This window comes from Odontesthes bonariensis, chromosome 11 (genome assembly GCF_027942865.1).
Source record: "Odontesthes bonariensis isolate fOdoBon6 chromosome 11, fOdoBon6.hap1, whole genome shotgun sequence".
NCBI lineage: Eukaryota > Metazoa > Chordata > Actinopteri > Atheriniformes > Atherinopsidae > Odontesthes > Odontesthes bonariensis.
The window spans coordinates 31,736,131-31,763,661 of record NC_134516.1 but is presented as its reverse complement, the minus strand read 5'-3'; the positions used below and the strand labels follow the sequence as shown (position 1 = coordinate 31,763,661).

General features: G+C 42.9%; 6 non-coding genes across 6 annotated transcripts; 3 read left to right on the top strand and 3 right to left on the bottom strand.

Annotated features, from left to right (window-relative positions):
* Positions 1-3,371: 3,371 nt before the first annotated feature.
* trnat-agu (transfer RNA threonine (anticodon AGU)) lies at positions 3,372-3,445 on the top strand. Its single transcript has one exon. It is a non-coding gene; the product is annotated as a tRNA-Thr (tRNA).
* Positions 3,446-4,090: 645 nt separating this feature from the next.
* On the top strand, positions 4,091-4,164 carry trnat-agu (transfer RNA threonine (anticodon AGU)). The gene has a single exon. It is a non-coding gene; the product is annotated as a tRNA-Thr (tRNA).
* A 3,125-nt stretch (positions 4,165-7,289) lies between these two features.
* trnat-cgu (transfer RNA threonine (anticodon CGU)) lies at positions 7,290-7,363 on the top strand. The gene has a single exon. It is a non-coding gene; the product is annotated as a tRNA-Thr (tRNA).
* Positions 7,364-25,232: 17,869 nt separating this feature from the next.
* Positions 25,233-25,305, bottom strand: trnak-cuu (transfer RNA lysine (anticodon CUU)). Its single transcript has one exon. It is a non-coding gene; the product is annotated as a tRNA-Lys (tRNA).
* A 715-nt stretch (positions 25,306-26,020) lies between these two features.
* Positions 26,021-26,131, bottom strand: trnal-caa (transfer RNA leucine (anticodon CAA)). Its single transcript has 2 exons — positions 26,094-26,131; positions 26,021-26,066 (listed from the first exon to the last, which is right to left on the bottom strand). It is a non-coding gene; the product is annotated as a tRNA-Leu (tRNA).
* A 529-nt stretch (positions 26,132-26,660) lies between these two features.
* trnak-cuu (transfer RNA lysine (anticodon CUU)) lies at positions 26,661-26,733 on the bottom strand. Its single transcript has one exon. It is a non-coding gene; the product is annotated as a tRNA-Lys (tRNA).
* Positions 26,734-27,531: the final 798 nt, after the last annotated feature.

Genomic DNA, 27,531 nt, shown 5'->3' with positions numbered 1-27,531 from the left:
CAGTCTGGGAAAACCCAAGAGGAATCCGTTTCCATGGAGGGCGGGACCTTACCCAGCAACTTAAATTCATTGGAGTAACAGAGTTCCCTTAACCAATCATAATGTTTAGAAATTTGGCCAGACTATGTGCGGAGCCAAAATCTTTGGGCGGAAGTACATAGGATGGCGTCGCCAGGCTACTTTAAGGTGCCCACTGGTTTCTTTAACCGTTGCTCTTTTTACGCTCTTTTTACGAAGTTCTGTGTGAGTTTATCCCTTAAGATCGGGAATCACCTTCCTTTGTGGAGATGTCGACGGGCAATATTTTTAACAACAACAGGTTGCGTGTCTTCCGACAGTTGTCACAGCCTTGAATGCGCGATGAAGATTGTAACTCTGCGCACCCCAATTGAAAACTGAAACCAACATTTAAATTTGGTATTCCTTTTGCAGCCACGTGCATTTATCTAACCTGCTGTCCCCTCCACAAGCACAAGGCATGCATGAATTAATTGAAGTCATCTTCGATTCTGTGTGGGCCGCGATCTTGTTAATGACTGAAATACGTCATGAAGCTTTTCGTTGAATTAGGCCTACATTTGATTTTTATAGGCCTAATATCGAAAAACTTGCACAAGATTTGATCTTTTTTTGCATCTTAACTCCCACGGTAACATAGGCTAAACATTGCATTTGCTGGTTTTCTGGTGCTGTGCTGTCTTTGCGATGCGCATCTCCGCTTCACTTTGACAGCATTCTCAGTGGTTTAAGGTAAAATAAATTGAGGCAATTGTCACAAAAACAAATAGCATCCGTTTTACACTGCCAAATGAAATATTGCCTACACAACGAGCCCCTCGTCAGCCCTCATCATCAGTAAATTTCTGAGTGGGTGCGATCAGTCTTGCTTGACTTGCGTGTTGGAATGTCTCTCTCTCGGGCATGTGCAGCCCTATTATTGCATGGCGAGCTGTCCACGCGTGTGGTGCTGAAATCGCATGTCGGAGTGGTGGTATGTTGAAAAGAAAAAATCATACCGCCATTCCGACAAAAGAAAAAATGAAATTCGGAATGACGGGACGTTTCATTTCTTAAAAAAATGTCACCATTCCGACAATTGAACGTCAATGTCGGAATGTCGGTATGTCGGAATGGCAGCATGTAACCTCAGCTGTGATAGCATGACATGGGGCGTAGCTACCGACCACCACACACCTTCGTTAGATTAGTTCTATAGAACTATGAAAAGACCCGACCTCGGAGAAGGAGCTAAATAGTTATAGGAACTAAGGGAGAAAGCCCCGAGTTCCTGTATGTCCGAACACGGGAGAAAACGGCCCCGCGGATTAAAAGGTTATTAGAACTGCCAAAGGTTCCTACAGTCCGAAAGCGGCTATTATGGACTCAGAGCTGAGCTTCAGCAGCCAGATCAGCTCAGTTAGGAAGTCAGCCGACTATCACCTGGAGAATATTTCCAGGATTAAAGGACTTCCTTCCCTGGTTACCTGTCAGATTTTATTACTCATTTTAAAAGCTTTGAATAGTTGGACGCTTGCCTCTGTCTATGATCTGTGAACTCCTTACTCCCCTGATTGCTGCTCACACGGCCCACTGTTTAATATAACTGAGCTGTTCATTAGATGGAAATGAATCCCTGCCTACTCCTAAAAATCACTTTATTTTGAGGCTTTTTCTTCAAATTAAAACCCCACTTTCAGAATTACTCGGGACTCTTTGTAAAATGCAAATAAAACCAGAAAGATATGATCTTAGAACTATTAAAAAGTTCTATCTAATTAGAAATAGTGCAAGTTCGGTGCCATCTGTTGGTTTCCTTAGCTAGGAAATAGTTTTTGAATTGCTCTGTATGAATGAATTGGATTCATTCTGAATTTAATGAACTGGATTATAATTACAATGAATTGAACTCCAATTGGCCTGAATTGGACTTTATTACTGAAGTGCCCTGAGATGACATTTGTTGTAATTGTAATAGTTTATTTTGGCAACATTTTAAACAAACTGACATTATTCTGTCTTGGGAAACACTGCTGGTGGAAAACATGATACTGGCTGCTGAAAAACTGGCAGAAGTGGACCTTCCAACGTGACAGTGACAGGAAGTAATCAGCTGAAGTCGTCCAGAGATTAACAGAGAACACAAATCAACATTCTGGAATCCGGACTTCACTTCCATCCAGAATCTGTGGTTGGAACCACAGACCAGAAGAGACAGAACAGAAGCCTTCACAAAGCTGTGATGTCATCACTGTAGTGACATCACAATCGATGTCATCTCTGATCTTGTATGACATCACAAAGTTTATACAGGCCAGACATTTTCACTGCTTTTTCACAGCTGGTCAGGAGTTTATCTGAAGAAACACGTCCAGTTTTTGAAGCATATTTGAAAGTCACAGCAAACGGTTTTCACATCGCCTAAAAAACAATAATTAGTATCTTAAATAATCATTTTAACAAGCACTTAGAAACAACGCTTACTTGCTATCTTAAAAAGTCTTTTTTTTTTAAAGTACTTAAAAACAACAAGCAAAATGAGTCAAACCAAGAAATCCTCTCCTCCACTTCAGTGGTGTGACATGGCAGACGACGATTTGCCCGAGGGTTTCTACATGTGTCCCATTACTTTTGGCAGTAAGGAAAGTTATGAGGAACCCAGCAATTGTTGGAAAAAGAACAATCCCAGGTCTCTGCTGCAGCTGGGACTCCTCACTCAGAGGATGTCCAGCTCCTGCAGGATCATCTCCAGGCCTCCGTAGTTCCTCCAGTCAAGTGGAAGTTTCCAGTTTGACAAACTGAGGGGATTCCCTCTAACGCCTCTGCTGCCGACCGAGATTATGGATCAGAGAAATGACAGAACTCTTACCGACAGAAGAATGACGAGATCAGCTATTTATAGCATGGGATGGATATTCTGAGGACAAAGCTGCTGAAGAAACATTTCTTTCTGACAGGAGAAAAAGACAGAAGAGTGGCAGCAGAGAGCGGCTGCTCCATGACTGAGGAAAAACTAAAGAAGGTGGAAAACTGTTTGACGAGTGAGCGTCAACTCCGTCAAAAGTGTGAGCAGGAGCTCAAGCAGTGCAACCGAGTCACTGCAGGATTATGTGAAACTCTGAAAGCAGCAGCAGCAGAAAGTGAATATCAGTCAGTTCTGAAAGAGGCAGAGAGCTGGAAAGAGCAACTGAAAGAAAAGAGCCACGTTGGTGGAGCGGAACTCTCTCTTAGATTAGCCAGAACTATCGAGAAAAGCCAGGCTTTCTGCGAATCCAGCTTCGTGGAACACCCCTCAGGACTTCCAAAACTTTTAGACTTCCGAACTGGGTTTCAGTTCCTGCTCTTTATTCTTTCATCAGTTTTATGAACCATGTGGTGCTGTGGCTTAGTTGGTCAAAGAGCCTGTCTAGTAAACAGGAGATCCTGGGTTCAAATCCCAGCAGTGCCTGTGGGCCTTCAGAGCTGACTATGACTAAGGCTGCGGCTACACGAAAACGTTTTTCACTGTAAACGATACTTTTTCTTATCGTTTCGCTGTCGCGGCCACACGGAGCCGGCGTTCCCACTACCCCAAAACGATAGTTTTTGAAAACGGGTTCCAGAGTGGGAAAGTTTGAAAACGGCCTCGCTTTGTTTACATTGTTACAGCTAAAACGTTTTTGCGTCAGTCACACGTTGACGCTGTGAGCCAATTTTAACACTTCTCTATTGTCTCACAGCGTGGCGTGACACAGTGGCGTGTGTACTGCATCGTTTCATCGTTTTCGTCTGGACAGCAGCGCGTTTCCGTGTGGTCGCAAGAATTTTCGTACCCGTTTTCAAAAAAAACCTCGTTTCGTTTTCGTGTAGCCGTAGCCTTAGTGTGAGAATCTGTTGTTAGCAGAGTTCTACTGAATTCTTTGCATTGTTGGTCTTCATCCAATGATGGGACTTTCAATGAGCATCATTGTTATTATGAGTCTGTTCTTTGGTCAGACTTCATAAAAATGTTTTTTAGAAGTCACAGTTAGTTTTGGGAGAGTCTCTGGAACTCATTTCCTGAAATTTATCCAGCTCCATCTCTTTATTCCTTCATCAGTTTTATGAACCATGTGGCGCTGTGGCTTAGTTGGTCAAAGTGCCTGTCTAGTAAACAGGAGATCCTGGGTTCATATCCCAGCAGTGCCTGTGGGCCTTCAGAGCAAGCTATGACTTTTCACTGGTCCACTTAAAGCTGCAGTCGGCAAGTTTTCAAAATTACGAGTATAAAGTCGGAAAATTTGAACTGACACAACTTTCAGGTCCCTCCCCCAACCTCTAACAAGCTCCGAATCGCCCCCCTAACCCCTCCCCCTCTGTGGACGAGGTTGTGCACGTGAGTTCACACCAGTGCAGGGCTCTCAAGTTTTCAAGTTTGCTTGGAGTGAGATTCGGGCGGGGCAGGGGCCGGGCCGTGTGCGTGGGGGGGTTTCTTTCGGTTTTTTTTTTTTGGGGGGGGGGTCCCTTGCAGTATCCCATCGCCATAAACTAGCTACTTAAAGAACAAAGAAATTGTTTTATTTATACCAAAATCACAAATCTTCACTTTTACACTAAATTCTGCTATATTTGAAAATAAATTGTTTTAGGTATGCAAAGTCTTAACAAACAAAAAAAACAGACAAATTAAATTAAGAAAAACAAACATAACCCCAAATGGGCCCCTTGAGCAGTCCCTCTCTGTATGTGTTTGTTTATGAGTGTTGTTGTAAGTGTTTGTGGCAGATTTTGATGCTGGATGACTGATATTGGGGGCTCCCATTTAAAGCACTGTGGCTCAATGTCAGCCATTTCCCCAGTCATGATGGATGACAGAGTTCCATTCAGAGACAACGTGTTCCTGGTCTTGGTTTTATTGAGCCCCACCATGGAAAAAACCTTCTCTGCATCAGCATTTCAGTGTAGCAGAACTATTACCAGTTTGGCAATTGTAGATAGCTTTGGGAATCTGTTCATACCAGTCACCTTTGAAAAAAATTAACCACGGAAGCCTAATTACACTCCTACATATTTTTCATTTTTCATTAAGTTGCTCATGTCAAAGGGTGTGTGCTGAATATTTAGGTCTACCACGCCAACGAACACTTTAACCGGCAGGTATTGGTCTTTTACAAGGAGTAGGAAAACTATAGTAACTAACAAAAGATTGAAATAAATGAAGATATGACCTGCTGATGATCCTGACGGTTCTCTTCCACCTCCAGCTCGTCTACAACTTCTGCACGCATTCAGAGCATAATAGGCTATGTCCGCTGTGCATTCATGGGACGCGTGCTTGCAGCTGAAAGCTATTTCACACCCGGCAACAAGAAATTCTGTTTTCTGATTGGCTGAGAAATTCTATTTTGTGATTTGCCGATGGGTTGCTAAATCAAGACAGCTGTACCAGAGCTATAGTTCTGAAGGGCGGATTATACTTCTGCGTCTATCGTCTTGACATGTTGCTTTGCTCTGGTCGCGAACAACTTTTCATGTTATGGTTCTGCAACCTCGGTCTGGAATTTCTCGGGACGCACAGCAGTTTCCCCTCGCGAGAATTTTGGTGGGCGGTGACGAGAACTTCGGCGGCGCTGGCGGAAGTGTTTGTTTTTACAAAAAAGAAAAAGTGTATGCAAGATATGGATTTGGAGTTGCTCGACATCAAAGAAGAACAGCTTTTTTTTTGGAGTTGGCGAAAATGCAAAGGTGGAAGCCACACAGACAACCGGAAAGGCACACCGAGGACCAATCACAGCCGGTTTTGTCTGCGCACTTCCGTTGGTGGTCTGCGTCCGTCCGACGTGTAGTCAGGATTTTTCTGAGGTGCACGTTGACGCGCGCAGAGCCTCTGCGTGGGGGAGTGGTCAAGATTTTGACGCTCGCAGAGGCTCTGCGTCCGAGCGTCAGAGGCTTTGCGCCTGAAGCATAAATCAGGCTTGAGCTGTAGAGCGCACAGTAACCTGCCATTGACTCGTTTATAGTATCGGCCATTAGAATTTCTGTGCGACGAAGTTGATCATTTCTCAGCGTGAGAAATGGCATGTGTGGCGTGTGAGCGTGTGAACTTGTTGAAATGCGTGTGTCTCACGCTCATTGCGTGAGACTTGAGAGCCCTGCACCAGTGTGAGCGCACACAAGCTGGGGCAGACTCACGCTTCAGCAGCGTGTGCATGACAGGTAGGATTCCTCCACCCTAATTTGATTGGTTAAAAACAGCCGGGAGCGCTCGGTTTTTGCAAGCATGATTACAGGCTTCAGAGGGAGCTACAGATTTCGTTATTTTTCCTAAACAGCCTATTTAATATTTTACTTCCAGAATCCCATGACAGTTCAAGCTAATATGACTAAAAAAAAGTTGCCGACTGCCGCTTTAAAGCTGTCGTCGGCAACTTTTTTTAGAATATTAAATAGGCTGTTTAGGAAAAATCCCGAATTCTGTAGCTCCCTCTGAAGCCTGTAATCATGCTTGCAAAAATTGAGCGCTCCCGGCTGTTTTTAACCAACGTTAGGTTTATCATTTATCTATTATGTGAGCAGAACAGTCACCAACCACGTCTTCCATGCTGAGCATGAGTCTGCCCCAGCTTGTGTGCGCGCACACTGGTGTGAACTCACGTGCACAACCTTGTACACAGAGGGGGAGGGGTTTGGGGGGCGATTCGGAGCTTTTTAGAGGTTGGGGGAGGGACCTGAAAGTTGTATCAGTTCGAATTTTCCGACTTTAGACTCGGAATTTTGAAAACCTGCCAACGGCAGCTTTAATGAAAGTGTGTACAAATAGCACACACCTTTTAAAGTCTCATTTATGCCTTTTTTATACTTTCAGAGTGTAATTTTCCTCCGTTCACTTAACATGTCAAATGGTTAGGGTACAGTACGGTGGAGGTTCTCCTCCTGTCACACTGCATAACATCAAAATAAATGTACAAACCGTGAAATAGTCAGAGTTAGAGTAAAAGCTGAGGGCAGGACGCCATTTCCTTGAAATATGTAGCGGAAAATAATACGCAAAAGCATAAAAAAGCCTTGTAAAAACACAGTAAATGACTTGGCGTGTAATAAGTACACCGCTTCATGAGATCTGGCTGTAACTGGTGAAAGTGACTTCCTCATGAACACCAGGGTCTGAGTTGAAAACCCAACAATATCTGCAAAATATGATGAAGTTTTGAACCAATTGGAGGCACTTCTACTCATGGCTTTAACTATTCTTGAGGTACAGAATCACAAAAACCACTTCCTGAGGTGGATCCATTTCCTGCTCTTTATTCTTTCATCAGTTTTATGAGCCATGTGGCGCTGTGGCTTAGTTGGTCAAAGTGCCTGTCTCGTAAACAGGAGATCCTGGGTTCAAATCTCAGCAGTGCCTGTGGGCCTTCAGAGCTAGCTATGACTTAGCATGAGAAACTGGTTGTTATCAGGGTTCTACTGAATGCTTTGCATTGTTGGTCTTGATCAAATGATGGACCTTTAATTGAGCATCATGGTTATTTTGAGTCTGTTCTTTGGTCAGACTTGATAAAACAATTATTTTGAAGTCACAGTTAGTTTTGGGAGAGTCTCAGGACCTTGTTTCCTGAAATGGATCCAGTTCCTGCTCTTTACTCTTTCATCAGTTTTATAAACCATGTGGCCCTGTGGCTTAGTTGGTCAAAGTGCCTGTCCAGTGTAAAAATTGGCTTTGTTCTTAGACATTATGAGTGAAATAGTCTCAGTACTTTTCCATGATGACCTAAAGTGATCCAGGAGTAGGGAGACAAAACAATTGGGAAAGCAAGGGCAGATTCACACGTACACATTGTTTTGGGCTGATCCAGAGAATATGACGAAGCATGTTGGACCCACTCATGTCCAATCATCATCGGTCGAGTGTGAGTCCAACCTATGAGGCTATAAATACAAATGATAACCGGAGGTCGAGGTGCAGTCTGACGGACATCCTGCGGGATATGATATGCTTTGACGTACTGGTGACCTCTCCTTCCAAGATTAGTTCCGGATCAGAATGCTGAACAGACGTTCAGCCAAGAGGAGAACCGAGCACCAAGCAGTGACAGGATTGGACCAGAAGAGACTACACGACATCATAAAAAATTGTATTTGTTCATCTGTTGTATTTCATGTAATCATTAAGCTGATTAATCATTTTGTGGGTATAAATCAACCAATCATTAGTATGACCATTGCCAGTGAGGTGACTCGGCTGTTTGGAGCGGGACCTTAGACTTTGAAAGGTAATGAGTTGGTCGGTCGCCAAGTGGAACTGGGGCCATAGGAGAATTTTTCCCGGTTCAGCCAACGGGTTCTCGATCCTATTCGCTGCAAACGATGGATGAGCCTGCTGGTAATGTAATTGCCTTATGCAATGTTTGAGTGTGATTAGGTTAGAAATTATGTGATAATTTTTGATAAATCAGTGTTGTGTGTTGTGATGGTACTTATGGGGGAGCAAGGCCTTGTGAACCACATAGAGTTTTAGGCCATTATGAACAAAGAGTCCACACAGAGGATGGGTTCGGGGCCACATACACACAATACATATAGCAAAATATTATTTTCTACATATAATCTATTAAGAAATGTGCTTATTTGCGGAGTTATTATCAGTTGAGTGAGGAAGGTTTTAAACTTACTAGAAAAGAGTCTCTATTTCTAAAATCTTGATCAATACTCCTGACATAGAAGGTTTTTTGCTAACGCATTAGAATTGTTTTCTATTATTTCCACATGCCTGTGCAATGAAGACTTGCTTGCTGATGTAATTGCTACAGCAGCACCAACATGGAGATGAATGAATATTGTAGTGGTTTGGAGCCGGCATATTGGGAAAGGTATTTGGCGTTAGTTGAGAAATACATTGGGCGTGACCCATACTTAATGAAAATGTCCGAATTTTCGCAAGACCGGAACGATTTGCCGAATATAGAGGCTGTAGACATAACGAGCTACCTGGTTCTTCAGACTTCTTACTACACCAAGCAACAGATGAAGGCCTACAAAAGTTTGGAGGCATACAACTATTACCACAGCGGATGGATCAGCAAACTCGGAGTAAAACGTCTACAGAATGATTGTGTTTTGGTGTTGGCCAGGGTAAGCTTGTTTTCTGTGTTGTTTATGGTGCATTATCCCAATGGAAAATGCAGTGTGTAGTGCAGGGCTGGGCAGTAAAGCAGAACTTAACATGTTGAATGCCGAGCTGTGAATGTTGGTACTCAAATAACAATCAAAAATGTTTATGTTTTAATAAAATGCCGAGATCCAAATATCCAAATGCTGACATTGGCCCTCATTTATCAAACTTGCGTAAGACGAAAAACGTGCGTAGGTCGTGTGTACGTTTTTTTCTGCGCAAAGGTTGGCATTTATCAAATACATCGTGAGCGCGGGAAAGATGAAATCGCCACGACAGGTCTGAGGCAGTGTACGCACTTTTCCATTTTGACTTGCGGTGACTGCAATAGCATACATAAACAGCAGCGTCACTAGTGCGTGCCTCATGAGTCACAACAAATCCCTCGGTTAAAATTACAGACTTATCACTTCAAAGAAGGCCCATGTTTTATTTCTTTATTACTTCAACATTAATATAAACATAAACGCAAATTAAATAAATAAAAAAATTAAACAAGTACAACTCCGTAATTGTAAGAGTGATGGCTCATTATTCAACCGCCTATTAAAGAGGTGATTCTAGCGGTGCGGTAATGGCGAAATGATGGCAGATCTGGCTTTGTTAGAGGACCTGAACGCGCGGATCAGGCGCGAGAGAGTGTTCCGGGACCGGCAGGATTTCTTTCGGGAAAATGATGAGTGGCTCATGAGCCGTACAGGAGAGGCGCTTTAACACTGCGCATAGTACGCGTGCCACTGTGGAGAGGTGTACAGGGCTCCTAAAGGGCAGGTGGATCTGTCTCTCGGCTGCGGGGGGAACCCTTCTATATACGCCCGAAAAGGTATGCAATATTATTATTGCATGCAGAGTGCCATTTCCAGATGTACATCCAGAGCCCCGTACCCAGAGATCCCACCAGCCTGCACAGCCAAGAGCGCTCAGGAGGAGAGAGGAACTTATTCAGCGATTCTGACTTTTGGTAAGCATTCTGTTATTCAAGGAAAAAAGACGTAGCTCTGATCAGGCCAGCCACCCTCTCCTCCAAGGCACTGGAGAGCTGCGACCTTCTTTGGTGGCAAATTTCGTATCGGACCACTTCTTCCTGATCTTATTGGAGAAAAAGTAAAACATTGTTCAATTCTAGATTTCATTTAATCTGGAGCTTATCACATTTTATTGACCATCACGGTAGGGGAAAATACATAACTCGTCCGGACTGCGATTTACATCGCCAACGCTGTTGACAGCCGTCCCAGCTGTCAACAGCGTTGACAGCGTTTCTTTGCCGCCTTTCGTCTATCCATGTCGCAAATTCTAGAGGTGCGGCCTATTGTAGAAGGCGTGGTTAGGATCATTACGATGGATTTCAGCCACCGGATTTATCAACAGCCGCTCGGTCTTACGATGGGATTGGTGTGGTACGCATGTTCTGTAAATCTCACTTGAGCCTCTGCGTACGACGAGTTCTCCGCTCATATCAACGATGCTTTCTACGACGGCTTGATAAATGAGGGCCAATGTGTCTTTGTTAGCCTAATGCACAAGGCAGAGAGAGAGAGAGAGAGTGATTCTGTTGTAAAGAACTTGGGAGCTAATGTGCCCTGTTAGCACTTAAGCAGAATTTCTTAGCAGACACGAGCATTTGCAGATTCAGCCCCTCCAGTCTGTAAACGTAGGTTAGCTATCCACTTTTTGCAGCGTTGTTTTATTAGTTTTTTCCATTTCTCACCTCTATGGGCGATAACCTTAGGTCCTCGATAGTAACCCTTTCCCTTCTCTCGGTTAGAAAACGGCACAAAACTGAGGCATTTTGGGCAAAAAGTGGCAGACAAAACACAGTGTTTTCAATGGGATCCAGCTTCAGTTGCCCACCACTTAGGTTCGCGCGCTTAGAAAATACAGAAGTGAAGTCAAGTGAAACCCTCCTATGAACACTTCATTTTCACTTGAATTACTCCGGTCCCAGGGTTTCCGTCAACACATTTATTGGCCTTACGACCCCTGTTGCGCAAACGACCCCGTGCAGTTAATATTAAGAGACGTATCTGATGAACCAATCATTCTTCCATATATCAAAAAAATAAAAAATAAACTTTTTTGTGGTTTAATGAACTAACCCCCCTTACCCACATACAATTAAGACTTATAACAGTTATAGTAACGGTCTTGACGTGCACCTGATATGGTGCGGTTTAAGGTAGCCTAAATTTAAAATGAATAGGCATGAGGCCATCAAATTATTCATTGGTTTACATCACTACCTTTTACGTTTTTTGGCCATGTTGAAATTATCAGCTGCCGACAAGAAATTGAAAGTTTGTAATGTCTCTCCGCAGCTGGCGATGCGCATAAGGCGCGTAACTTTGTGCTCTGAGAGGCGACTTCGCTGCTTGGTATTGATTCGGTTCTGCAGCGAAAACCCCCTCTCTGCGGGAACACTGGAAACTGGGATCACACAAGCTATTTTGGCGAGCTTGGCCCACTCTGGATAGATTTCGATGAAGTCCCGAATGAGGACTTCACAGGCTGTGGCGAATTGCAATCCCCCATAGCCACGGAGCGCTGTCATCACAGCGAGGGCATCTCGTCGCAGGGCAATGGTATTAATAAGAGGAGTGGTGTCTGCAGACTCAACAGTTGTAAAATGGGAAACAACCGTTCTGATCGCTGGTTCTGCATATTCTTGAAGAGCTAAAAAAAAGAAAGAAAAAAGAAAGAATAAGAAGCAAATAGGAGACAATGATGAGTTATTACAACTTTTGTTGTTAAGTGAGGAATGTTAAGATGAGACATTATTTCTTTCATTGTGCTATTCATTCATTACAGGAATTGTTAACTTAAGCATTTTGAATGAATACATTTTTAATAAAATTATCATTTGTTATGAGAGTTATTGTTGTTAACTTTTACTGAAAAGTATTTTTAATAAACCAACTGTAAATATCTTGTTATTGTAGGACTGGGTAGGCCTATGTTAAGTGAGCGCATGCCACAGACATAAATAATGATAATATTATAATAATAATAATATGTAATAAAATATATAATAAAATAAAATAATAATATATAATATAATATAATAAATATAATATAATATAATATAATATAATATAATATAATATAATATAGAATAGCTCCTTCTTACCATTCTGTGATGGAGGATATCTACGAGGATTGAGGAGTGTGTCGAAGCAGTGAAGTAGATCCAAGCAGTCTTCGGGGAATCTGTCTTGTAAGGCATCTATCAGATGTTGAACAAACCGTTCTCTGACTTTTCTGAAAGCCTGGATTGAGCGCTCGCTTGCGTTGGTCACTTTTATATCCATGTACTTGCCGTCTTCATAGCCTGCCAGGAAATTTTCCTCTTCTGGACCCGGGGCATCTCGGAACTGTGTGAATGCCGCGACAGATGCTTGCACTACTGGTCGGATACTGGAGAGATTGACGTCGTCTTTCTGAAACACTAAATTCAGCTTGGTTATCACAGGTAGCATATCGGCCAATGCGTGAGTCAGGGCTATGAAGCTGTAGCTCTGGATTTGACCTAGCAGTCCTTGCGCTTTTGCATTTCCTCTCAAGGCCTCTTCAGTTAGCTCCATGACCACAGCTGGCCAGTTGTGTTTCATGGCCTTCACCGCCCTGTGTAGGGATAGCCAGCGCACTGCGCAAGGCTGCTTGAGGCTGACCATGTCCTCGTCGTGGAGTTCAGCTGTAAGTTGGCGCAGCCGGTTTGTTCTTGTTGCTGAGTGCTTGTAGAAGGAGTACACTGATGAGATTGTGTTTTTGTAAGATGTGATGTTGTTGACGGACTTTTCTGCGTCCAGGGCAGCAAGAGCCGCTCTGTGGGCCACGCAGTGCACTTGTATGGAGAAGGGATTCGCCTGCTTAAGCAAAGCACCAACCCCACCATGCCTCCCCATCATTACGCTTGCACCATCTGAACCCAGGCCAATGACACGAGACAGTTCAACATCCATTTCCCGAAGCACAGCGACTAGGCGATCATAAATGCATCTTGCGGTCCCGCAGTCCACATCGTAATTTCCAAGAAAGCACGTCTCCACCTTTCCTTCCATTTCCAGCTTTAGATAAACGATCAACTTTTTGTTAACTGTGATGTTTACTGTTTCGTCGATGATCAGTCCAACAAAGTCACTCCTTTTTATTTTTTCCTGTATCTGATTCATCACCACATCTTCTAATGCCTTCTCCATGTCATCAACAGAGTCATTGTGGTGATAAATACCATCGGTAGTGACGAAGTCTGGAGCCTCGAGAGCTCGCAGAAGCTCTGTCTGCGCAACAAACTGGTTTGAAGGAATGACATGTTTGGCCATATGGAAGACAATTTTGAGCTGCGATGACAACTTTTTCTTTGAACTTTCCATGGCCTTCTCGCAGTGGCTTTTCATGACAACCTGCTGTGGCTTTAAATGGAGCGCGGAGACATGGTCATTGCTTTGGCTGTGTTCAATTAGAGCGGACATTCTCAAATTAGTCGATCCTTTTGTAAAACCATTGCGTCGTCCGGCCATTTCGCAATGCGAACAGAACATTATTTCTTTACTGCTATGTAGCAGTCACAGTGCCGTGTGGATTAAGAGTTTTTCAAACTTTGACAAAACCAACATTCCTGTGGGGGATGTTTACGTATGTGGATATAAACCAGATCTTCATTTTCTTTCCACAAAGGAAAAAGAGACAGAAACTGCCTAATTTACAACACCCTTAAGAGCTTTTGGGGAGTCGAACTCACTCTTGGAAAAGTGGGACACTTACTATCTTATCTAGACCATAACTCAAAAGTTGACACTTTAACAGATCAGACCGACCAGATGGCTACACATGAACTGAGAAGACTCACTTTTAGTCAAATCTTAAAACTATATTAAATGTGTTTGATAACCGTGTACAATTTCTTTCAGGTTTCCAGCTTGATCACAAGACGCATATAGAGACAATTTGTACGATTCTGGCTTAAATATTGACAAAGAACTGATTTTGGTGGAAAACGCCCAACCTGCCTGATGTAACCACATTGCCCCCTAGTGGTCTGCAGTGTTGATTAGTTGAACATTTAAATCCCAGAGGACTCAGTAAAATGGACAATATATGCAACTAGTAACTTCTAACGATGTCCCTTCGGTATCTATTTGGTATTTGTTTGGTGTCCCCATTGTTAACACAGAAAATGAACATTGTATGGCTCACTATTCATATGTCACGATTTCATAGATATTCATCTGAATTTTGAAAGTCATAATTGTCTTTATCATGTGTGTTATTTTGATGTCTTTATATTACAAGTCTATGTTATATCTTTAATCTGCATATCTTAACAAGATGTGGTGTTTTCACAATCACTGAGACAAATGTTCTATGAGATGGGAGTAATGGAGAAATAAGAGTTTTCTTTGTCTCATCCAGAAATCCCCTTTAGCACAGATCACCTTACACAGACACCCAGTTAAACATGCAGACAGTTCAAGCATGTCATTGGCTGAAAAAGTAGTGTAAGCCCCGCCTCCGAGAGTCAAAACCCGGAACCCGCGGAAAACACTCTCTCTGGCTCTCTGTCTCTCTCTAGTGCTCTTTCTAGTTCTCTCGTTTGCTGGCTCGCTTGAGGCGTCTGCTCTCTTGCTTCTTGCCTCTTGTTCCAGAAGGGTTCCAACCCAGAGTTTCAGAAGGAGATTTGAGCAGAGAACAGCTGCTCAGAGAGTTTTAGAGATGGTTTAAGCAGAAGAGAAGAGCTCACCAGAGTTTGGGAGTTTTCCCATAATCTCAGGAGAGAACGGAAGGACGTGTGGATAACGATGCAGCGGACGACCGGAGGAGACCCTCCAGAACCCAGTGAGACCCCGGAGACGAGAAAGAAAGACCCGAACAAAGAAACAGATTGAAATACTCTGAAGATGCACGTTTTACGTGTTTTTGTTCGTCCCTCGCCATCCACGTCCTTCTACGTCGCACGTCCTAACCTCCGCTGTTTCACGCCATCATCACCTTTTCCTACCAAGAAGCCAACTCCAAGCAACCTTTTATTAATCTTCTGTTAACTTAAGTTCACTTCATCAGAGAAGCAACGGACCCACTGACACTAAGAATATTCGACCATCTAACCCCAGTCCTCGGCACCATCGTTTCGGTTTCCCGGTGAAAGAAGCAACTGAGAAGTCCGCTAAAGTCAGCCACCACAGCCAGGAAGGCCCAGAGAGCGGAAGAGAAATCCCCTCGGACCCCGCGTGGCCGCTACCGTGGTCCAAACCGACTGAACATAACTTCAGCACAGTAAGACCGACCCGTTTTCACCTTAAAGTGGGTTTGATGGATGTCTCGAGGCTTTCACAGAATGATAAATTAATCCAAAATGTCAGTATTTAGCTTCAAATAGTCAGCCAACCCAAACTATTTGAATAAATCCAGTATCTCTCCATTCCCATATTTTATTTTATATTCACTAAGTGTTTTATATAATCACCCATATTCCATGCATCTCCTGTTTGTTTAAAGGTTCATGTCTAAGATCATATCATTGTAATAAACAGCTCATATATCTATATATATGTTATAATCACAGATTGTGTCGTATGCTTTCTTTACGTAATGTCTGTCCAACCAAACGAGAACTTCACGAAAGTAGCGAGATATGAGACTGAATATTAATTGAATATTAATCGAAAGATTAATTCAACACCAGGATCGTAAGATTTCAAACAGTTTTCCTACCTGACTGTGACTTAAATTAAGTTAAAACCTAGGTGGGTGGTGCCCTGAATTCGAGGTAAGGTTTATTTGAGACTGTAAGAACATCTCATAAATCCTTATATTTAATAGGTATATAAATACCCGGTAACGCTACAGCTAACAACCTCACACCTCAGCCATGTGAACTTTTCACCCCAATCGGAACGAAACACCCGAGACTTTTGCCTTTTCTCTGGAGGCGGAGGCGGCACATCTGGCACAGGTACAGACCGGTCATCAGCAGCAGCAGCAGCAGGACCTCTCTTGTGAGTCGCATCTGGAGTCGTCACATCTTTCAGAAAAAAACTTTTAAGGCTACTCTGCCTGGGACCGGCCATATTTTAACAATAGCCGACGTAACCTATTTGTTTGTTAGCAGAAAACGAAGCCGCATTCAATAAACAAAGGGGTCTTTTTACACTTTTCGCGGTAGAATCTTTGCTGCACGCGCAAACGCTCGGCCAATCACACGCCATACACCTTTCGATGTGTTTGTATTAGGGTAAATTATTTTATTCTAATAGGCTACTGTGTTACTACATTAGACTTAGCCTAAATGGTAGTATTATTCTGAAAATCAAATTGAGTTAGATAGAGGGATTATTAGTAGGACATTATTAAAAATTCGCGGGTTTTGTGCCGCGCTGGTGTGTGTGTCTCTGAGCAACTGTGAGTGACAGCACCGCGCGCAGGGAGCCAGGCAGACTCACAGAGGAGCGCAGCCGGGGAGGCGGGGCTTTGTGTGGATGTGTGTGGGACAGACAAGTGTGAAAATACGGAACAAATGCAACATTTTGTTGTCAAATAAGGGACGATTCCGTATTTCAAGGGACGGGTGGCAACCCTATTTAGTCAATTTCAAACGGACACTTTGACCGGTGAGATTTCATTTTCTCGGACATTTATTTTTTTCTCCGGCCAATGTCCGGTAATTACCGGACAACGGAATGTCAGTCCGGTCCATTCTTGAACTTCCAATTAAAGAACCGAATCTAACAATAGATAAAAAATGTATTTGCAAGGAATTTCTATTTAATTTCCACCTAATTTGAGCATTTACATGGCTTTGAAGTGAAAGAGTGCGACGCTCTGGGACAGACCACATTCACTGCGTAAATGTGAAGCCTCATTTTTGAGGGCAAATCACTCTCAGATCACCTCAAAGGAGTCACTCCTGATTCTTGTGCTCAAAAGTGCTTCTCTTTGGGGTTGTCTTGGTAGTGAAAATGTACAAGATCTGAACCTTTGAAACAAACTGTGGATTACTTCCAGGGATGACATGTGATTTTCCAAGTCAAATAGAAGATCAATATTGTGGTCACGATTAGAATGACACTTATTTTCTATCAGAAGCGAGACTTTGTCATGATAAGTGCCCTAATAGAAACACTGAGCTGTTCCTCATTATAGTAAGTGCTTCTTGTTGGGGTAGTTTCATGACCTGCAGATCTTCCTCGTGTGAGCTGAACGGCAAGCTCACCGTTATCCACTTTTTTGAGAACATGGTGGAAAGTCCTGTTAAAGGGGAACTCCGGGGCATTTGAAGCGTGTTTCCATTGCTAGGGGTTGTCAAATACTGATAGTAGGACACAGAGAGGTGCGTTTCTGCGCTCCCTGTGTGGAGATTGCTCTGTCCGCACAGCATGTCATGCGAGGCTAATACGTGGTGGCTAAGGGGCAAGCGCTAACCCTTCCACGTAAAACAACAACTTGCACACTGCAGAAACGTCACACCACTTTATAACCCATCCGACAATAAAGTCACAAGCCTTACCATCAAAACCATATGCATGGTTCTCACATTACTGGCATGGGGACGTTACAAAACAACTTTATAAACAGCATGTCACTCACCGGCTGGTTGTAGGCTCGCGCATGTGAAAGCCCAAAAGAGTCGATGGACGATAATCCCATATACAAAACAATTATATTCTCTAGAAAAACTGTGTTCAAGTATTTAAAACATTACAACAATATTACTGGTCATGTATTGTTGTAATGTTTTAAATACTTGAACGCAGTTTTTCTAGAGAATATAATTGTTTTGTATATGGGATTATCCTCCATCGACTCTTCTGGGCTTTCACATGCGCGAGCCTACAACCAGCCGGTGAGTGACATGCTGTTTATAAAGTTGTTTTGTAACGTCCCCATGCCAGTAATGTGAGAACCATGCATATGGTTTTGATGGTAAGGCTTGTGACTTTATTGTCGGATGGGTTATAAAGTGGTGTGACGTTTCTGCAGTGTGCAAGTTGTTGTTTTACGTGGAAGGGTTAGCGCTTGCCCCTTAGCCACCACGTATTAGCCTCGCATGACATGCTGTGCGGACAGAGCGATCTCCACACAGGGAGCGCAGATACGCACCTCTCTGTGTCATACCATCATTATTTGACAACCTCTAGCAATGGAAACACGCTTCAAATGCCCCGGAGTTCCCCTTTAAGTTTGGGTGTGATTCTGAACAGACTCCTTCAGCAATTGAAGACATTTCCTGGACTGTCTTCCAAAGAATAAGAAATGATCTCAAATCGTGGTGTGGATACCTCAGTAGGACATGCACTTCAACTTTATGCACATTCTTTGGAGAAAATGGTGGAAAGTGCATGAGGTTGGGGTGGGATTCTTGCCTCACTGTATGATGAATCCAGACTCTTAAATCTTTCCACAGTGTGGGGAGCCAATTTACAATCCTCCCACTTTTTCTGTTTCTTACACTTGATACCAGACTGTACATTTGGTTTTGTCTTGTTTTGAAGTACGTGTGATGGAACTCCAACTGGAGGCTTCCTTTGTCAAACAAGGAAATTTGTCCTCACTGAAGCCGCTTTCATATCTATGTGGAGGAGATGGAGTGGTGAAAACTATCTGCCTCATCCCCTCCCCTGGCAGCTGTTGGTACCAGTACATCAGGAAGTAAGTAGCATCCTCAGTGTAGCTGCAGTTCATCGTGGCACACTGACCCTCGTTCTTCCACAGCAGAAGAGTCTGGCTCACATCACTCCCGTCAGTTAGACCTGCAGGAGTCAAAGTCACATTGTGTTACAGAAGCTCCAACAACTCTTCTGTGTGCAAATGAAAAAGAACAAGATGAAATTCTGATTATGAATTAAAAGAGAAGAGAACTTCTTCTCCTTTCAGTCCTCAGCATCATCATGTGCATAAAGTACCTGCAATACAGAGCAGAGCTGCAGAGAGTTTGATCAGAGCAGCTGGGATCATTATTGTGTTGGGAGAAGACTGAACTTGGAGACCACAGTCACTGTCAGTGTGTGTGATGGCAGCTCTGACATCACAGCACAGATAAGAAGACTTGCATATGGGAGTGTCACATGACTGTGAGACATTGTCAGCTTGTACTTGAGCTCCCCCTACAGGAGAGCAGATAAATACAGATGGGAACAGGGTGCAGAGGTTTTTGTTCAGTGTTCACATGTGTTTGGATCACTGTGTTGACTCACAGCACAGAAATACCAGCCTTTATCTTCTGGCTGCAGATTCTTTACTGGGAATGTTCCTCTCTCAGCTTCAGTCTTGGTGGCTGAGCATTTGTCTTTGCTGAATTCTCCAAAGTCGTGATCTGTTTTACCTGTAGCTGTGAACACGATAAGTTTCATAGTTTCTCCAGGCAGCTGTCTGTACCAGTGCATCTGGTGATAGCCTCCACCCTTTGTGTGGTTACAGTGTATTGTTGCATTTTCACCCTGCTGCTCCCACAGTATGGGAGTCTGGTAGACATCACTTCCATCAACATGACCTGTGAGCACAACAGAGAAAGTTACCACAAATGAGCATTTTACCAGTTAACGGTTTCACCGGTGCAGACACCATCTAACTGCTGAAATGAATCTGCTGATAACATACTACTTTACCTTTGATCCAGTGAGCGAGCACCAATAAGCTGAGGAGCCGATGCCTGATAGAGGTCATGCTGTAAAACTCAGGCTCTCAGTTACAGTATCTCACTGTGTAGTCCCAGATATGAAGACATGCAGGGAGGTGTGTCACTGCAAGGTGTGACCTTCTCTGATCCTGTGAACCAACAGGAGGCCACGTTTGTTATGTGGGAGGAGCTTAACTGAAGTGAACACAGCTGTGAAACCAGGAAGATTACACTGTGTGAAGTATGAATCAGCTGATGGAGAAGTTCCACCATGTGATCCGTTCTGATACTGACGTGCACACTTGTAACACTTTGAAATATTGGAATGAACATTTTTCTGTCCTTAACAAATATTCAAACACGTTAAACGGAGGCGGGTTTGTGAGTGGTCGGTACAGGAGTTCGTCAGTGTCTTTGGACATGTTGACGGAGCTGATGGTGCTTTAAAGACAGAGGCAGATGTACTATCTGATATACTACAGATATAGATATACTATCTGATATACAACAGATATAGATATACTATCTGATATACTACAGATATAGATATACTATTTGGGGTTTGTCACAGAACTTCTGAGCTTTTTGTCTATTTTGTTTGTTTCACTGTCTGCACATTCACCAGTTTTCTTCACCGTGAAGTTAAGTTTGTGAATGACTCACCGTTGGTGTAGAAGACATCTTAATTCACAATGAAACAATCGCTACCTGTGAGGAAATGATAAATAAGAAATATGATGATCCTGTAGAAGTCTGACATGAGTGCAGTCACTCTGACGTCAGCAATGAAACACAGGAGTGAAATCATGACAGGGTTTCTCCTTTTAACTGAACTGAGAGGGATTTTATGAGCCAACCGATGTGATGTCAAGAGAGGAGTGGCTTCCTGTGGCTGTAAAGCAGACTGATGGCTCCCATTGTTGCTGCAGTTATCCATCATTTACCTGCATTCTTAAACTTTTGCTTTTTCAGAAAACATGAAAAAGGCTCATTACACTTTTTTAAAACCCAAAGTGCTGCCTTGTGTAGTGAGATCTTCCAAACTGGAAGATGAGGAGAGGAAGAAGAAAGAAGTCATTTGATTTATGGCAACGTGTCAAAAACACGTGACATCACATTTCCAAATGGAGCGGCCAACAAACAGTAAATCAACTTCAACAATCAACAGAGCGAGACATGTGATGTGTGTCTGGTGGGAGCGTTCCAGAGGTGAGGGGCAGCTCATCTGCAGATTTTGGATGCCATAGGGTACCAACAAGGAGACTTCTGTTTAATCACTATTTCCATGAAGGAAATGACATGAAACCTAAGATTTAATTCCCTTTTCTTTTTCCTTGGCAAACTTCATTACATTAGAAATTCTGTTTGTCTAAAGGATCTAGCATTTACACCCTCACACCCCATTATAATAAAACCACTTCAGCAGGTGTCCCAGAGCAGTTTTTTTCATCTTTTAAAATTCAAAAACACTGAAGTTGATAAGTCGTGTGCAGTTTTTGTAGAGTTTTTGTGTCATTGTGCATCTGGTGCAGCACAGTAGTAAACTGCACTGTGCTTTTGTTGGGCTGCTTTGTTTGTAAGAGAACTATTCTTCACTGTATCCCCGCTCAAATCTCCACAGATGTTGAAGTTTATTGACATTCAGAAACAAACATTCACATCCGGTACATGTGCATACATCTTACATCTCTTGTCTGTCCTAAATGCCAAAGTGGTATTTTTATTTTATGTCTAAACGATAACAAAAAAAAGAACCAAACAACAACAAAAACACACAAGAATATGTACACAGTGGGGAGTGATCCTTTTTATATGGCATAGTTATTGATTTGTAAAAATAAAATCAGGCCTATGGGGCGTTACATAGTTGACCCAGTTTTCCCAGTATGAGGGGAATTTCTCCAGTTTAAAATGAACAAATGCTGTTATTCTCTCCATTTTATATATGTCCTTTGTGATGTCCATCCAGATGTTGACAGTTGGGCTCTCTTGTGATAGCCATTTCCTGGTGATATTCTTTTTGCAAGCCATTAGCAGGATATTTATGAGGTGCTTATCTCTCTTCAGCCATCCCTCAGGTATGTGTCCGAAAAACATATTCTTAATGTCGAGGGGTATTTCACATTTGAAGATGTCCTGTAGGGCGTTGTGTATCTTTTTCCAATAGTCCTTCATGAGCGGTCAGTCCCAGAAAATGTGATGATGGTTTGCATTTTGATTTCCACACTTCCTCCAGCAGACTGAGGAGTTATTGTCATAGTGAGATTTCTGGGAGGGTGTAATAAAGCACCTAATCAGGCTTTTCCAGCCAAACTCCCTCCACTTCTGTGAGCTGGTACACATCCTTTGATACCTCCATATTGTTGTCCATTCTTCTTCAGATATAATTATTCCTCCTTCCTTCTCCCATTTTGTTTTAATATATGAAGTTGAATGTGATTTCAAATTCGACAGACTCTAATATAAACATGAAACAGTTCTATCAATAGTTTCTGAATTATAGGCTTTTGTAAAAAGTTCAATCAAACATGTGCCAGTCTTTGTTACATTTTTCATCTTCGTATCAACGTAGTGCCGCAGCTGCAGATATCCATAGAAGTCTTGTTTTTCTACTAAATGTGTCCTTTTAAGCGTTTCAAAACTGAGCATTTTTCCATCTTTCATTACCCTGCATAAGGCTGTTATACCCTTAGCTATCCAATCTTTGAATCTAGAGTCCAACTTATTAGGTGTAAACTCTGAGTCATAGGCGCACCATTTAAGAACTGTAATATCACTCTCGAGTTTATGTTCCTTTATGATAGACCCAGAAGAATTTTAAGACCCAAAAAGACAATTTACAGCATCGAGCAGTTGGTTGTACTCACGTTATGTCATCATCACTGAAGGGCATCATCTTCATTCAACACTGAGAGATGCAATGGCTGTCTGCAAGCTGTATATAAACAGTGTTGAAGTTAGTTAAAGGCTTTCACAAACTACTGAAACAGGTGTTACTCTGCACCGGTCTGGTAAGGATCCGACTGCCACGGGTTCCGTATTCTGTACATTAAGGGGGGTTCTGTGTGATGTCACAGGGGGCTCAGCGAATAAATTAGAACATTCTGGGGTTCTAATTCTGCACTAAGAGAAAGGGTCATGGAGTAAAGAGGTTTTTAAATCAAAACAAACATTTCTGTCCAGGCTTCTCATGTGGGAAGCTGAAAATCTGCTATACTTGTACACACTCGTTCAGGTTCACAGTTCACACCAGTGAGCAGCTAACAACTACGTGAAAACAGCGTTATATAGTGGCCATCCCCCTCTATATTCTCACCATTATCTGTTGGACAACCCATAATAAAAGTGGTGGTTCTTTTGACTCCAGGGATTCATTTGATGTTGATCCAAAACCTTCTAAGTACATCAGCCGGGCAGAGAACTTGAAACTGTTGATGAACTTGCTTCGAGACAACAGCTGAAACATCCAGTTTGAAACGTTCTACGTCTTCAAGGTTTGCATCTAAATGTTTGATGTTCAACCACGTTGTCAACATTCAATACGTATGACTGGAATGTTTATTTAAAAAGGGAAACTGGGCCGCGAGAGGCCACCCAGCCTTTGTGCAACAAAGTTGTTAAATACTGATCTCTTAAATCAGTACCGGTCCGCGAGACATTCCAAACTGGGAAAATAAAAAAAATAAAAAAACGTTTTAAAATTAAAATTTTTTTTCTTTAAATTTTAAAACTTTTTTTTTTTTTTTTTTTTTTTATAAAAGACATGGAAATCAGGAATTCTTTAATTTCACTCGCTCCTACACTCGATTCTATACTTGGAAATTGCATAGATTGCATTGTAGGAGGCCGATTGTGCACGTTTATTTTTTTCAATGATGACTGTCTGTCATCATTTCCTAATTATCCTAATTTGTAAATGCGTCTGCTAAATGTAATATAAAAGAAGTGAATGCATGTAGAAATACCCCCACCCTCAGTGTCTGTTGAACGTAAAGTACAAAAAAAGTAGCTCATTTCGACTGTTTGCTTCTCTTCTTTGTACAGATCAGGTGGAGTCTGGCTGACTGTCACTGAGAGAGGAACCTGTGGCTTTTAAGATTAAGATTAAGAGTCTCATGCTCTACCGACTGAGCTAGCCGGGCTAATCACATGTTACAAAACATGCCTTCCGAAAAAAAAGACGAGATAAAACAAGCTTAAGTCAACTTTCAGAGATTTAGAATGACATCAGAACACATTCCTCCTTTTCAACCTCTACCTACTCCACTCGACTGGATCCCACTCAGCTGTTAGGGTTTTCCATGAGGTAATACCACCTGGCACCAGGTGGTACAGTTTTAGCACCTACTCGGTTGGGGTCGAGTTGAGTTGAGCCGAAAATGTGACATCTACAGAATGCAGGCCACTGATTGGCCAGGGAGTGATGTCACTGGATGAGTCATGAAAGCCACTCCTTAACAAGAACCGGCAACAGCAACAGTTGGATTTTATGTATTCTGTGATCGTCAACGAGGTGGATTGCTAGACGCAAAGACATAGACCAAGCAGCAGGTAAACCTTTGCCTCGATGTCCTAAATTGTTGTGTCATGTTTGTGTCACATAAGACTGACATCACAGGACTTTTGGACCTCCTTGCTATAACGACCCCACCCACATTGAAGTGGTTGTGAGTAAGTACTGGTGGAAAAGAGCTTAATGTTGCAGGAGAACTGCCTCATCGCACATCAGAATTGTGCATGTTAATGGGAGGAAGTGAAGGCCCGTCTTCAGAGATAAATGCCCTTTTTCACCATGGCCTGACATGGCTTTCTTCATGGTCTTCTAATATGCAAGTAAGGTTTAAGCATGAAATTAATGTCAGGAGTGGGATTTGAACCCATGTCTCCTTTGGGAGACCAGAAGTCCCTGTGCTAAGGAAGGAATGAAGCCTAGAGTCTGGCGCCTTAGACCGCTCGGCCATCCTGACACCATTACTTCCCTGACTGTGTAAAATACGACAAACATGAACCAAAATTCAAAACGCTACTCCACTTGACTATATTCGACTCAGGTTTTAGGGTTTTTCACGAGGGAGTAACAGCTGGTAGCAGGTACATTTTTAGCACCTACACGGCAGGGATTCGAGTTGAGTGGAGCCGAAAATGTGACGTCTACAGACTGCAGGCCACTGATTGGCCAGGGAGTGATGTCACTGGATGAGTAATGAAGGCAAGAGAGGGCCAGAGGCCATGGGTCGTTATTCAGATTTTTCTTATTTTGTTTTAAAGTGAATGATCATACTTGAGCAAAAAGGGAATACAGAAATGACGTAAGCCCAAAGAAAGGTAAACATAATGCTCTTGCGCAAGTTTGAATGTTTTTGATTCATATTGTGCATTTCAGGAGGTTTGTGATCATTCAAAGAGGCACCACTGAGGACGCTGTGATGGTGGTAACAGAGCTGAACTTTGACTTTAAGTGCTGGATCAAACATCTCTTGATTACTAAAACTGCTACGCCCAACATGGGGCTCGAACCCACGACCCTGAGATTAAGAGTCTCATGCTCTACCGACTGAGCTAGCCGGGCTAATCGCATGTTATAAAACATGCCTTCCGAAAAAAAAGACGAGATAAAAAAAGCCTAAGTCAACTTTCAGAGATTTAGAATGACATCAGAACACATTCCTCCCTTTTCAACCTCTACCTACTCCACTCGACTGGATCCCACTCAGCTGTTAGGGTTTTCCATGAGGTAATACCACCTGGCACCAGGTGGTACATTTTTAGCACCTACTCGGTCGGGGTCGAGTTGAGTTGAGCCGAAAATGTGACATCTACAGACTGCAGGCCACTGATTGGCCAGGGAGTGATGTCACTGGATGAGTCATGAAAGCCACTCCTTAACAAGAACCGGCAACAGCAACAGTTGGATTTTATGTATTCTGTGATCGTCAACGAGGTGGATTGCTAGACGCAAAGACATAGACCAAGCAGCAGGTAAACCTTTGCCTCGATGTCCTAAATTGTTGTGTCATGTTTGTGTCACATAAGACTGACATCACAGGACTTTTGGACCTCCTTGCTATAACGACCCCACCCACATTGAGGTGGTTGTGAGTAAGTACTGGTGGAAAAGAGCTTAATGTTGCAGGAGAACTGCCTCATCGCACATCAGAATTGTGTATGTTAATGGGAGGAACTGAAGGCCCGTCTTCAGAGATAAATGCCCTTTTTCACCATGGCCTGACATGGCTTTCTTCATGGTCTTCTAATATGCAAGTAAGATTTAAGCATGAAATTAATGTCAGGAGTGGGATTTGAACCCACGTCTCCTTTGGGAGACCAGAAGTCCCTGTGCTAAGGAAGGAATGAAGCCTTGAGTCTGGCGCCTTAGACCGCTCGGCCATCCTGACACCATTACTTCCCTGACTGTGTAAAATACGACAAACGTGAACCAAAATTCAAAACGCTACTCCACTTGACTATATTCGACTCAGGTTTTAGGGTTTTCCATGAGGGAGTAACAGCTGGTAGCAGGTACATTTTTAGCACCTACACGGCAGGGATTCGAGTTGAGTCGAGCCGAAAAGGTGACGTCTACAGACTCCAGGCCACTGATTGGCCAGGGAGTGATGTCACTGGATGAGTAATGAAGGCAAGAATGGGCCAGAGGCCATGGGTCGTTATTCAGATTTTTCTTATTTTGTTTTAAAGTGAATGATCATACTTGAGCAAAAAGGGAATACAGAAATGACATGAGCCCAATGAAAGGTAAACATAATGCTCTTGCGCAAGTTTGAATGTTTTTTATTCATATTGTGCATTTCAGGAGGTTTGTGATCATTCAAAGAGGCACCACTGAGGACGCTGTGATGGTGTTAACAGAGCTGAACTTTGACTTTAAGTGCTGGATCAAACATCTGTTGATTACTAAAACTGCTACGCCCAACATGGGGCTCGAACCCACGACCCTGAGATTAAGAGTCTCATGCTCTACCGACTGAGCTAGCCGGGCTAATCACATGTCATAAAACATGCCTTCCGAAAAAAAAAGACGAGATAAAACAAGCCTAAGTCAACTTTCATAGATTTAGAATGACATCAGAACACATTCCTCCTTTTCAACCTCTACGTACTCCACTCGACTGGATCCCATTCAGCTGTTAGGGTTTTCCATGAGGTAATACCACCTGGCACCAGGTGGTACATTTTTAGCACCTACTCGGTCGGGGTCGAGTTGAGTTGAGCCGAAAATGTGACATCTACAGACTGCAGGCCACTGATTGGCCAGGGAGTGATGTCACTGGATGAGTCATGAAAGCCACTCCTTAACAAGAACCGGCAACAGCAACAGTTGGATTTTATGTATTCTGTGATCGTCAACGAGGTGGATTGCTAGACGCAAAGACATAGACCAAGCAGCAGGTAAACCTTTGCCTCGATGTCCTAAATTGTTGTGTCATGTTTGTGTCACATAAGACTGACATCACAGGACTTTTGGACCTCCTTGCTATAACGACCCCACCAACATTGAGGTGGTTGTGAGTAAGTACTGGTGGAAAAGAGCTTAATGTTGCAGAACTGCCTCATCGCACATCAGAATTAATAATAATAATAATAATACATTTTTTTTATAGGCACCTTTCATAGGCACTCAAGGGGGGTATTCCTAGAAAGTAGCTAAAGAAAGCCAGGCTGTAGCCGGAAAGCGTCGCTTTAACTGACACCATCTCCCAATTAAGCCTCAAGTCGTTCCATGAAGCCAGCTCAGCTGCATCTCAGTGAGGCTAATCCAAGCGAGGCTTACATTGCC